The sequence below is a fragment of the Falco biarmicus genome, chromosome 4 (assembly GCF_023638135.1).
Source record: "Falco biarmicus isolate bFalBia1 chromosome 4, bFalBia1.pri, whole genome shotgun sequence".
Classification (NCBI taxonomy): Eukaryota; Metazoa; Chordata; class Aves; order Falconiformes; family Falconidae; genus Falco; species Falco biarmicus.
Window position 1 is genome coordinate 25,299,975 of NC_079291.1, and position 12,408 is coordinate 25,312,382.

Below are 12,408 nucleotides of genomic sequence, written 5' to 3' on the forward strand. Positions count from 1 at the left end.
GGGGCATAACCTCATTCACACTCTGTAAAGTTTCCATCAGTGTCAAAGTCAGTTCCTGTGAGAACATTAAGGGCAAGATGAGATCCTAAAGAGCTCCAAAAGCTCTGAAAAGACTGAAAAGGCCTATGGGATGGTCCTGGCTGAAAATGAAGAGGTGACTATTAGAATAAGCACTTAAGTTTTGTGGCCCAAATTCAGGGCTTGACCAGTGATAATGCAATCACACATAAATAATTTCAAGCCTATTAAAAGAGGGTTTGGCAACTTGCTCATAATTCTAGGTGCCAGATATGTTGTCACCTTAAAACAAATGCTTGTTCTTTTTAATACTTTGATATTAAGTTTAATTTATAAGTCTTGCTGAAAGTAATGGCCTTGATTAGAAGAAAATGCACTTTCTCTTCTCAAATGTCCATGACAGGATGACAAAACCCTGAGCTGCTCCGTAAATTACCTACAATACATCATATGGCAACTCACCTATACAACCATTTAGTGTTCATTTTTCACTAGGTTGGGCCCATCCCTTACATGTTCAATATTGTTTACACTGTTGCAAGTATATCATTTATAGTAACCCCAAGTATGCAAAAAACAAAGCACAGTGCTCAATGCAGGAAGTACTTAGAAGTAGTTAGAGGTCTAAGTAAGTAGTAGCTACTTATTGGTGGTTAGTGGTCACCAGAGCCATCCCATCTCCATTCTAGGATCACCAGCACCTCAGTTACCACTGCAAACACATCAAACCTTTTCAGAAATTAGCTGACTCGTAACCTGCTCATTGTGTACAAATAAACTTCAAACTGAGTTGGCAAAAATGCCTTACATGGTAGGGCAGAACTGTTCACATGCTAACAAAGATACCTGTTCTAATATGCCTCAGTCAGCTCCTTCACAGCGGTCCAGGAGACAGATTTTGCTTGCTGTCAGTAGCTTTACCCTTGGTTAAGTGGGGGAATGTCAGAGGCTGAACTTGCTAAGAACTCTTCTCTGCTTCCCTGCTGTCACAACACTATCCAAACTAGCTTTTACCATCCCATACCAGGTTTACTTCAACAAGTAGTTCCTACACCTTGCTCCAGCACAGCCACCAATCCCTCACAAGGTTTCAAAGTTCACCTACTGTCTGTGCTGTTTCTTCATCCTCTTCAGGCAAGTCCACCCTGCTTCTTGCATACTGTCTCCTCCCTCCGCTTCTTCCAGGTCTCTCTCCATCCAGCGCTCCTCTTCTGTACCCCTCAGAGCCATTTAACTGCTTAGCAGGAACCAGCCACAGCTGCACTTTATCCACTTCAGCCAGCCCACCGCCCCTGAAGCCAGCCCACAGCTGTATATTATCAATGTTAATTAACCCACCTTCATTCCTCTGCAATACAATTTCCCCTACTCTTTCCTTTCTCCCTTCACAGAAATTGCTTGGAGACTTAGCTGTAGCCAATGAGCCCAAAGAGTTCCTTTAGGGAAAATTTCACTTGTTTCAAGTACAATCCTCTCTGGGCTAAATGGCAACTTACTTTTTCTGCTCCAAGGTCATAGTCAACAAAGCTAGTATTTCTCTTCCTGAAATGCCTTCTCAGTCTCCAGCAGGCAATATTGGATTCAAGAAACTAAATGAAAGTAGGAAGTTATACATCAAGAACAAGAAGCATATACACAAATATCTGCTGCTCCTCCAAAGCCACTCTCAATTATATATTCTATTATTTAGATTTCAAGGCAGAAACCTATATGGACTCCAAAACTAACAAAAACTCTGGTAATATTAGCATTCTTGTTTTTCATACAAGTAAATCAATCTGGGTTTTACTGGCTTTACTAAAATTTTGATCTCAGCAACTTCCTGGGGCAGAAAGTTCCACAATTTAACCATATTTCATGTGAAGAATTTCACTAGATTAAACTTTTCTACCTATTAAATCTACCTAATATTTCCAACTCCTGTGTTACACAACAGGAAGAATGTGGTTAATAAAAAACCTAATTGGAAAACCCAAGACTTCTCACAGCATCTACCTTTGGCACAGTTCTGTCATCAGCCATTTAAAAAAACTTGGCAGAGAAATATGGAGAATTTCCTACCAACAATGCAAATAGACTTCCTTCTAACTGAAAGCAACTGTTTTGAACAAAATAAAGCAAATTATGACTATTTAAATTACCATCACATCTACTGTGTGCTTTTGTTTCCATTCAGTGAAGATTACTGATCTATGAAATCCTCAGAACTCATAAAGACCAATTCTCAAAAGCAGCACAGCATAATTCTCAGCTTTTGATCACTAATAAACATTCCCCAGTAAAATGAATTTATTTTTGGTGTCGTACTGTGCAACTGTCTGGTAATGTGTCTTATGTACCTGGTAAGTAATAAAATTCTTACCTTACTTCCACATACTTTTATTTTAAAATAAGACACACAAATAATTAATCATGTATTTTACTTTTTATGCAAATTTCCATCCCCTCACTGTTACATTTGGCTAATGCAACCACTTTTTTTTTTTTTTTCTTTATATAAGAAATAATTTTGGAAAAGTACTCAGGGCTATAATCAGATATCTTCACAGAACATCTGAGAGAATTTGCATGATTCTAATAACATCTGCACTAATGAATGACTCCCATTGCCCAAACCTGTAAAATCAATTGAAAGTGGCAGGCTCCCTTGTTCAGATTATTGCCATGTGTGTTTAACCTGGGCATTGTCCTTAATGCTCTCCGTATTGACTGTATTGGCAGAGATCCAAAACAAGGCACCTTTCTGAGAAAGGATCAGCTTGCTCTTCTGAGCCTAGTCATTACACAAGTTAAAGCAGCTTTCAGGTATCACGGTGACTAATGGGGCAAATATATCCACCAGGCCAACCCTTCAACCTGGTCCATATGGACAAACTGGTATATACGAAACCTGGGGAGTGCCTGGTTTGCACTTCAGCATCAGTGCAAAGAGCCCAGGCCAGGGGCAAAGGACATTCACGTTAGGCACGAGCAGAGTCATTTGAATGTTCAGAAGAAATCAGTCCAAAAAAGTCTAGGCTAGAGTATGGCCCAGTGAAGTCTCTTGGGATTCTGCAGTTTCTTCACACTCCCACAAAAATACAAGCCAGCTGAAATATAAATGACCTAACTTTCCCATGAATTACACTATAAGTCAGCTGCAACAAAAGTGACCTTACACCATTAGTTACATTTCTTATGAATTGTGTTGTCCTTGTCAACTGCTTAGATGACTCTTTGCTAGCCTCAAAAGAGGAATATAAATAGAGCAGGGTAGTCACTGCATGCTTCTAATCCACTGCAGCAGCCAGAAACCCTGCTAACTACTTAATAGAGAAACACATAACACAATGTCATAAATATTTCCATTTTCTTCTTTTCTCAGGCACTTTTTTCACCCCAGAGAGTGGAAATAAGACTGAGGAGACTGATCATATGACCCTGGGAGTTACTGAAATGATTGTTCTGATATGAACAGTCTCTGGTGGGATCCTAATGAACAGTATGCATTGGTGACATTAGGAGCAGTCATTAACTTTTGTCTAGATCATCAGTCTCAGGAAGTGTGTAGCTTGCAGCATGCTTAGTTGTTACTGCTGCTGTTCTCATATATGGGCTGCTATTATATGGGATCTTCCATTTTGGAAGACTTGTGCCTGTCTCAGCTACATCATGTTTAGCAGGGGGAATTTAACAGGAACTTGTAGTATGTTTTAAAAAAGAAATGGTGTTTGACACAGACTTCTGCATCTGTGATTTCAGGTGTATTTTCCGTTATTATCTGTAAAGGGACAATAAACTGAGATTTCATTTCAGGTAATTTTTTCAGCCCACCCTTTTCTTTGACCTCTAAATCCCATGTATTTCCTTTTTCAAAAACAAGACTTTCCAAAAGGCTGGTGTCTAGCTAAAGACTGATAGCCCATACATTAATCAATTCTATGATGTCAAAGACTGGTGCAAGAAGCAAGTATCGGGTTTGAAAGTTCTGCAGCTGACAATATCCACTCATGTTTTAATACCCTTCAGCCACTGAAAAGCGTAAAATTTCCCCACAGTATTGGGGCTTCATTTGTGATGGCAGTCAAAAGTCTGAGTTAGTGTTATTAATGCTGAATCAAAAATGCAACAGCAGTCAAAGCCAAACTGTATTTTGGCTTTGCTCTTTCTCTTCCACCAGTTTCAGAGCTGGATCCAATTTTTGCTTTGTATAAATGTCATGGTTCTGGGATGATCCAGCCAAAGGCAGGTCAGTGGATCAAAACCTCCATTGACCTCACTGGCGCGTGAGTAGTTCCTTAACACATTTAAGAACAAGTCAGGAAAGAATTATGGAAATGTAGATGCTTACAAGCAGCTGAAGTCATTGAAGACACTGAAATTTTGAGCCAAAATAAAAAAATTCCCAGGTCAGAAGAGTACTGACCGGTAGGTTGCATTTTGATACACATGCACTTTAACTCAAGTTTGCTCACTAGCTTCAATTCAATTAAAAAAATCCTGGGTTAACCAGGTAATTTAGCTTTTCTGCTTTTATTGCTATTAACTTGCAAACATCAAGTGACATTTGCCCTGGAGATTGCTTTTAAGTTATGTATTGGTAATACATCCTTTCACCCTGTTTCGTAGTGGTTTATTTAATGTAATGGGAATGGGACAGAAGCATTGTCAGTAATCACAGGCTTGTGAAAATAATAATCCCATGTGATGTTCTTTTGAGGCATGAAATCATGTATAATAGGTTAAACAGCTTTTCCCTAGCATCCAGGTGTGAGGGAGCAAGGCAGCAGGCCCCCATCCCTGCAGCACCCAGCCGGGTGGGGTGGCAGGGGGCCCAGCGGCCACCAGCAGGCCACAGGGACAGGCCCAGGGTGAGGCCTGGCCAGAAAGCCATGCTGGCAGAAAAGACATCGCTGGACACGACACAGCCATGACATTGTGTGGGCTGAGACCAAGGCTTGAGATTAAAGAAGCTCCCAAGCAAGCAGGGAGGCCTCCTGTGAGGCCTCCAAGTAACTCCTCTCAGCCCCAGGGCAGGAGGGACAAGGCCACAGAGCCCTGGAAGGCAGGGGAGATAACATCATTCACTCTCAGCTGTTCATTTTCAGGTTACATCAGTAATAACATTTTTTTTGTAGCTTGCATATGCTGACCTCACTGTCTTCTCTTCTTGCAAAGGCTGCCTCCCAAACACCTGCGTGGTCCCCTGAGTAAGTGGACAAATGATGCGGATTTGCTGTGGGAACGGCTATACCAACACCTCACATGCCACCATGGGGCCAGGGTTTCTACACTGCCCTCACATCTCCTCTGCATCATAGTAAATGAGAAGCAGCTCACATCTGATGGTAGGAGTCTTCCTCCTGGCTGGACTGAAAAAGCTTTGGAAGGAGCTTCTAGAGAAGCTTTTACTCTTAATGTCATACTCAGTTTCGATCAAGGATATTTATTGTCTGGGCTGGCTATCAGTGAAACACACCACAGAAGTCATCCATAAAACAATGACTTGGAAACCCTAGTACATGAATCACAAGTGATAACGATCTACCATAAGTGGCAGATTCATTCTCCATGTCAATAAAGTGCATTGCGTAAGTGCAAAATAGAGCTAGCTAACTTTAGTTGGATGCTGACCATGCTGTATGGTTGGCTATCTGTAAATTCCACCAAACCCAGTTAAGTATCTATTCCCTTGGCTGTATCCTTGAAGGCTGAAAAAATGCTTCATGAGAGATACCATGAATCATTTTTTTTTTTCACTCCAAGACTTTTTTTCCTGGGTAGTACATTACAGAAGGGGAAAAAGAAATGAAGCATTCCATTTATAAGAAATATTTGGAAGACCAAAACCCACATTTTTTCTGTCTAATTGAGTGTCCCCATGAGCTGGAATAGCATATATTCAACAAAGAGAATGCTGCTTCTATTTTTGCTTGTAAACTGGGTGGTCAAATTGGTTAGTGCATTGGCCTTTCTCCTCTGAACACTTTGATTTTAATAATAGCTTTGGGCACAAAAGAATACGAGTATGAAAAATTCATCCTACTTTTCCCAACTTGTGTTATAAAACCTCTGCAGTATTTACTTCAATACACTGGGGAAATTTGGAAACCAAGGGAAAACACCAGTGTGTAACTATTATTGTATAAATTAATTTTACTAATAAAATGAAACTTTAAATGAATACTTAGATTGATCGTATGATTTTTGCCATCACTTGTTACAGCTGCTGTAAAACTTCCATCAAGTTTTCCATAAACTAGCAATTCTGTCATTTTTCTCAAGAAAATGTGACCGTTTCTTTTTACTTCTCCTTATATACTTCTTTCTAACCTATCTAGAAGTCAAGATAAAGGTGGATAGATAATATTTTCCATCTGCTGATACGCTATTAATACCAGCAACATTACAAAAGAACCTTAAATGCTGATTGGTATATTTCTGGAGGCCAAAAGTCTGTAAGACCCTGTAATCTGCATTGAGAGTGGAGAAATGCAGTGGTGGTGCTTATGTTTGACTGACATTTTTTTAAAGCCGTTGAGCTAAAATGAAGATTAACCTCTTTAAAGGAGGATGTTAAGACAGTCACCTGCTGAGGTGCAAAAGAAATTCTCCAGACTGCAGAGCACCTATCTCCATCATTGTTCTCAAAGGCATTTGAGCTGAACAGAAAATGTACTAGAGGACCAGGAAGGATCAGATCCAGAAGTGTATTTCTTTGGCTGTTCATAAGAGAATGTAAAATGGCTTGCAATGGGTACACTTCTCTACTTCTTAACATGCTTCTTCCAGAACGTTCTCATCATGACCATCTTTAGGTGACAGTCATCTGCACACTTAACATCCAGAAGAGGAAAACAGGAAACACCTTGTGTGCTGGTCCTCCCTGCTACTGCTTTGAAAGCAAAGGAGTCCAACTCTGATCTCTTACCATGAAGTACGCTGATAGAAAAGTGTATTTTCATTACAATCTATCAATACCATACATTTAGGAAATGCAAAAAACAGTTTGAATTTGTACAATTATCCCACCTCTAACCCAGTGAAATCACAGCTTTCACATTTGTGAGCTTGAAGTGAGATACCCGTTAATGTTAATATTTTCAAGCAACTGCAGTTCTTAACCAACCTCTGTTTCAACTGTCTCTGTTTCAAAAAGTACTATGCAGATGATGCTCTCAGCAACAACAATGCATCATCTATCAAACATACTACTCAAGACTTGTTTTTTTAACTCAACAACCACCAAACATTCAGTATGGGGACACAGAACTCTGCAAAGGGACTTCAAAATAAAGAACACAATATAGAATTCAGAAAAATTGCTTTGAGTATTGTGATAGTTTTGAAGACAACAGTTTTAAAAATACATAATAAAATTAAAAAAACAAAAAAAACCCCAACCCTTATTGCATTACTGCAATGCCTAACTAGGTAGAAATTTGCAGCATTTTCAGAAGTATGGATCACAGCCAACTATTTAAATATGCATGCAGAAAACACCTACAGAAGCAGTATGTTTATTGAACGTATATATCTTCTTCTTATACCCTGGAAGATTTGGGGGTTTTGTTATAGTCTTTTATCACGACAGGTTTTCAATACTGTATATTGTTTTGGAGCAATGGTCTTCAGTAATATGGAAGATAATCACTGCACAGAAACCCATATACTAACTATACAAATTACTGCTTCAGAAGGGATTTATGGATGCCTGCATGGATGCCTATGGATGGATCTCAGGATGCCTACTGTACATAATTTTTATGCAACATGTTGTGAGCACATTTGTTGTCTCCTGTTAGCAATTTTTTTTATTGTGTCAGTCTGGGAGAAGCAGGTCCCAATGTATTCGTTCTTTACCGTAACATTTCATATGCATATACCATAACATTTACATCTTGCAGTAGATTTTATTAAATTCTTCCATTCTACCCATGAAACGCCACACAGTGTGCTGTCTAAACAAGATCCAAACTCATATTTTCAAGTTTTTCATACTCCTTGAAGAAGTATGAGACATTTTAAAATAGATTTTTAAAAGACTATTGGTATATGTATAGTAGGATTCAAGTATTTTCAGTGAGACAATTATTTCCTTCATAATCATCTTTTCATGCAGAGTTAACAGCAGACATTTTATCTAAGTTCTCAGTGTCTACAAATTTGGATTCGTCTGGATACCTTTTATCTACTTCTTTTTTCCTTTTCTTTAAGCTAACCAATCACATAGATTTTTTTAAAAATAGAATTACTGTGAGCAGAAACTTATAATGACTGACATATTTTGGTCTAATTGCACAAGTTCATTTCAGAGAAAAAAGGAATTACTATTATTATTATTTACTGTTTTTAATGCAGTAGAGCCTAATGGCTAAGTACTGATAAAAGAGATACTGTAATTCCCCCATGTACTTTCCATAGCTGCTGATATATTCAGATAATTAGATTTGAAAGACTAGATGAATACTGATCCTTTTCCAGTGTGTCTCTAACTCTGGCACTTTTACAGTCTGAGCAGCAGTATAATTAAAGAGTATTATCACATCTACATACAGTCTTCCAAGTAAATTTTGCCATTATGGTGGTTACTGAAATTAAGACTCAGATCTCAGACTAAAATTATATCCTTCGGTTTTCAGATTTCACTCCAAATCAACAGACATTCAGGGGGAGAATGTGAACAGGGGTATTTTTGCAAAAAGAAGGAAAAAAAAACCCCACAAGATGAGCCATGTGGTGTTTTTAACAGAATTCACTTCATTGTGGTCTCTGGAATCCATGTTACTTAAGCTGCACTCCATTTTATAAATTTTACTTGATTAGCTGTGTTTGTTCTCTTGAATTTAATGTTCTTAAAACTTCTGGAAACCAGGACTATTAATTGTAGCAATCCACAGCATGGTAAAGACATCTGACAGACTCAAATCAGACAGTGATTATATTTAGGAAAATACAGAAGCTGATGCAGATCTAGGTCTTTGCTCTTTCAAGCATTCATTTGACTGTATTCTTGCTTTTTACCAGGGTTTGGGTTTTGTTAATTTTTAATAAAAGCCTCAACTAGTGTAAACCATTGTACTTGATCCTTGATACATCTAAGCAAATGTAGTTTTTTCCTCAGGAAAACCCTCCAGTTTCATTAGTATACTTTTGCAGCATCAGAAATATTTGTGGCCTATTACAGTTCTTTATTTCTATCTCTAAACCATCACCCTACAGCAAAATTGACAGTATTGCATGTTACACAAAACACTGTATCTTTCAGTCTAACAATCTGCCAAATTCACTGGATGTAGCCAGAGCCAGAACCTTTTTCCTTTAATTTTTGTACTTAAATCAAAATTATCTGACCCTGTTTCATAATTATTTCAGATTATATACAGCATGCAGATGGAGAGGATCCAGTGATCAATCACCACAGTTGAAGTACTAAAACAATGCTTATTAATTTGAGTTTCTTATACTTATTTCAGAAAAAGAAAGTTTATATAGTTCATTTATCAGAGTATTTTGCAACAAGTATTACAGCTTTAGTTATTAGAAAGGTGTTTTTAGATATGGACTGCCAGTTCTGCTACTCTGCTAAAGAAAGTACTCCTAAAATATGGTATTTTTGCTAGCAAAATCAAACTGTTGAAACACAGGAAAAACATGGGGAATCTGCAAATACTCTGCCAACATGATTGTCAAATACTGATGTTTCTCCAAAGGTTTGAAAAAGAAGTTTTAACACCCAGATTAATTCCTAAAAAGGGTAAAATTTGCTGGCAGAGCTTTTCACTTTAAAATGAGCTGGTACAAATTAGGCTGTCCAAAAGAGCTGTGATTCACTCACCGCTGACAGGAAAATTCATTGCAACCACTTTATAAATATTATACTCTAAGCAAATATCTCTCTTTAGAGACTCAAGCTTATGGGAATCCACTTATCCAAAATCCCTGCAAAGGTACACAGGCCTCTAAGATGCTGATCCCATAGAATTTCTATAAACCGTGGCCTCTCTTATTAATACTTATCCTTAGAAATTATTCTGTTTGTCAAAACCCTGCAGACTCGAGTCCTCCCAGGTGAGGCCGTTAAGTGTGCAGACTGACTCCAGATAGCCCAAAGCTGAATGAAGCGCTCCTGTTACAATGCTCCATTAGGACTAATAAGATTTCCTTCAAAATTTGACCCAGCTGTTCCTTCAGTTCTATTGGCTCAAAGACCATGACCCTACCACAACTGTATCCAAGATTTTCATCTAGAAATGTCCCAAATGACTAAGCGGCAAACAGTGACATCTCACCATGTACTAAACAGAAGGCAAGGCACCTACATTTCCAAAGTTGGCTGGGTTAATAGCTTCATGCCTTTGAAAAAGTACACATGCTTCACCTTAAACAAAGTTATGTATTTTTATATAAAGGATACATCGCAGAGTAAACAAAAAAAATAATAATTCATTTAATAAATTAATAAAATTATTGCTACTTCATATAATATTCTGGCATTTTATTTCCCTTTCTTCTTTATCCTTCTCTCTTCAGGTTAATGTTCATGCAAGTGCCAAAGACCCACTTAAAAATCAATGTGTAACTTTGCATGCATTGTTTTACATAGAAGTGAATATTTAGTTTAATTATATTTCTACAGCTCACTCAAATCCAGCCTTTTTCCAGTCATTTGGAATGGGTATGATGTAATGTGACATTGCCTTCAAAATTGGTACCTATTTGAGTTTCTAACAAAACCGCTTATTTGTTCAGTTCTGCTAAAGTACATATCTTTGCCTTCAACACCAGCTGACCAAATACAGGATTCCTAATAAACAGCCCTTTCCAGCTCTGTCTGACAGTATCTGTAGGTAATGACATTATAGGAGTCCAATCAGAAACAGGGATGCTTCAGGTTGGCCTCCCTTAAGCACTTTGTTCGAACGACGCTTGGCTTTGTGTTCTTGCTGGTGGCTGAGACATGCTGAAATGGCCTGTGTGCCTCCAGTGGTTTGTCACGCAGATAAAACTGGTAGGAGTTCCTCTTTGCAGTGACAAGCACACACATAACCCTGTTTTCTACAGTGTGTGTGCATCAAATATTGAGCAGATATACCATTCACAGCCAATTGTACACACACAGTCATGGAGAGGAGTCTCCATAAGGCATACACAGCCTGCTAGCCCAGCTGGAAAACAGCAGCGCATCCCCTTGCAGCTATGTTACAATCCAGTTAAAGGGAAGGGGGAAATAAGGTAGTCTCTTACATACATGATGGAGATAGATAAGCTTCCTTCAGTTATTTTTGACTGACTAAGCTGAGGTGTTTGTATGAGGTAATTAAATGTAACATAACTTCCTAGGACTTAAAGTGAAGTTGTGCCAGAGGAATTATCTGTGTCCCTACTCACTGTCTATATATATGCATATGCAGTCCCTTGATGTACCCCCTAAGAACAGTACACTTGGTTTCTAAGCCAGTCAACATATTTCAGATTTAAGCAGCTGTGTGCTAAAAACCTTCCACTGTCATTCTGCATCTTTCATGTTACTGAAACTGTCAGACAAAAATTGCATTCTCCTGCTGCTCTTTTGTCATCTTCACTCTCCTCATCTCAGAGCAGCAGGAGAATGCAAAGACCTGTGCTAATGTTAATCGTAGAGGAGAAATACAACAGCATTTTTCATATATATATATGGCTGTGCATTTAACAGCCTTTTCTGACCATTAATCTGACCAAAAACAGGTTTATCCTTTAGAACATGATGAAAATGAGATTAGACCGTGTGCTTTCATGTAGATACCTACACTCTGAAGGATTCAGATAGAATTCAGGTACCTCTGAATTGCAAATGTGGAGTAATTCCAGCTACACTGCTGACGCCTGTGCAGGTTCCTAAAAAAAGCCACTAATGTGCCTGGTAGCCTCGTGTATATGTATGTACTTACAGGTAACTCTACAAAGGCACATTTTCTCCAGCCCCATGTTTCAAGTTCTCTCCAGCCCCGCAGTCAGGTCATTGCATTAGTCAGGCTCTATGCATAAGGCCCTACAACAAGGTACATCTCTCAAAGCCAAGTACAGCATCACATTTCACAATGAGCTCTAAACAGATTGGTGCCTATATGCTACCTGTGACCACCTGGGATCCAGAAACATGACATTTTCCACCTCCATTCCCTGAGTGTTTTGGTTCAGTTGGTGTTGACAAAATATGCCAGTTATGCACCTTTACTGTTTGTCTCTTTTCCAAATGCTCTGATGAGAGTTACCTAAAGACAAGGTAGTAGCTTCAGTGTTCCAGAGACTAGTATTGTCTGGCTCTCCGTATCTCGTATTTCCCACTATGCAGATAATCTGGTTTTCTTAGAGCTATTTTCATAGAGCTATTTTGGGGTCTCAGCTCATTCTTGCAAAGTTCTGTTAGAG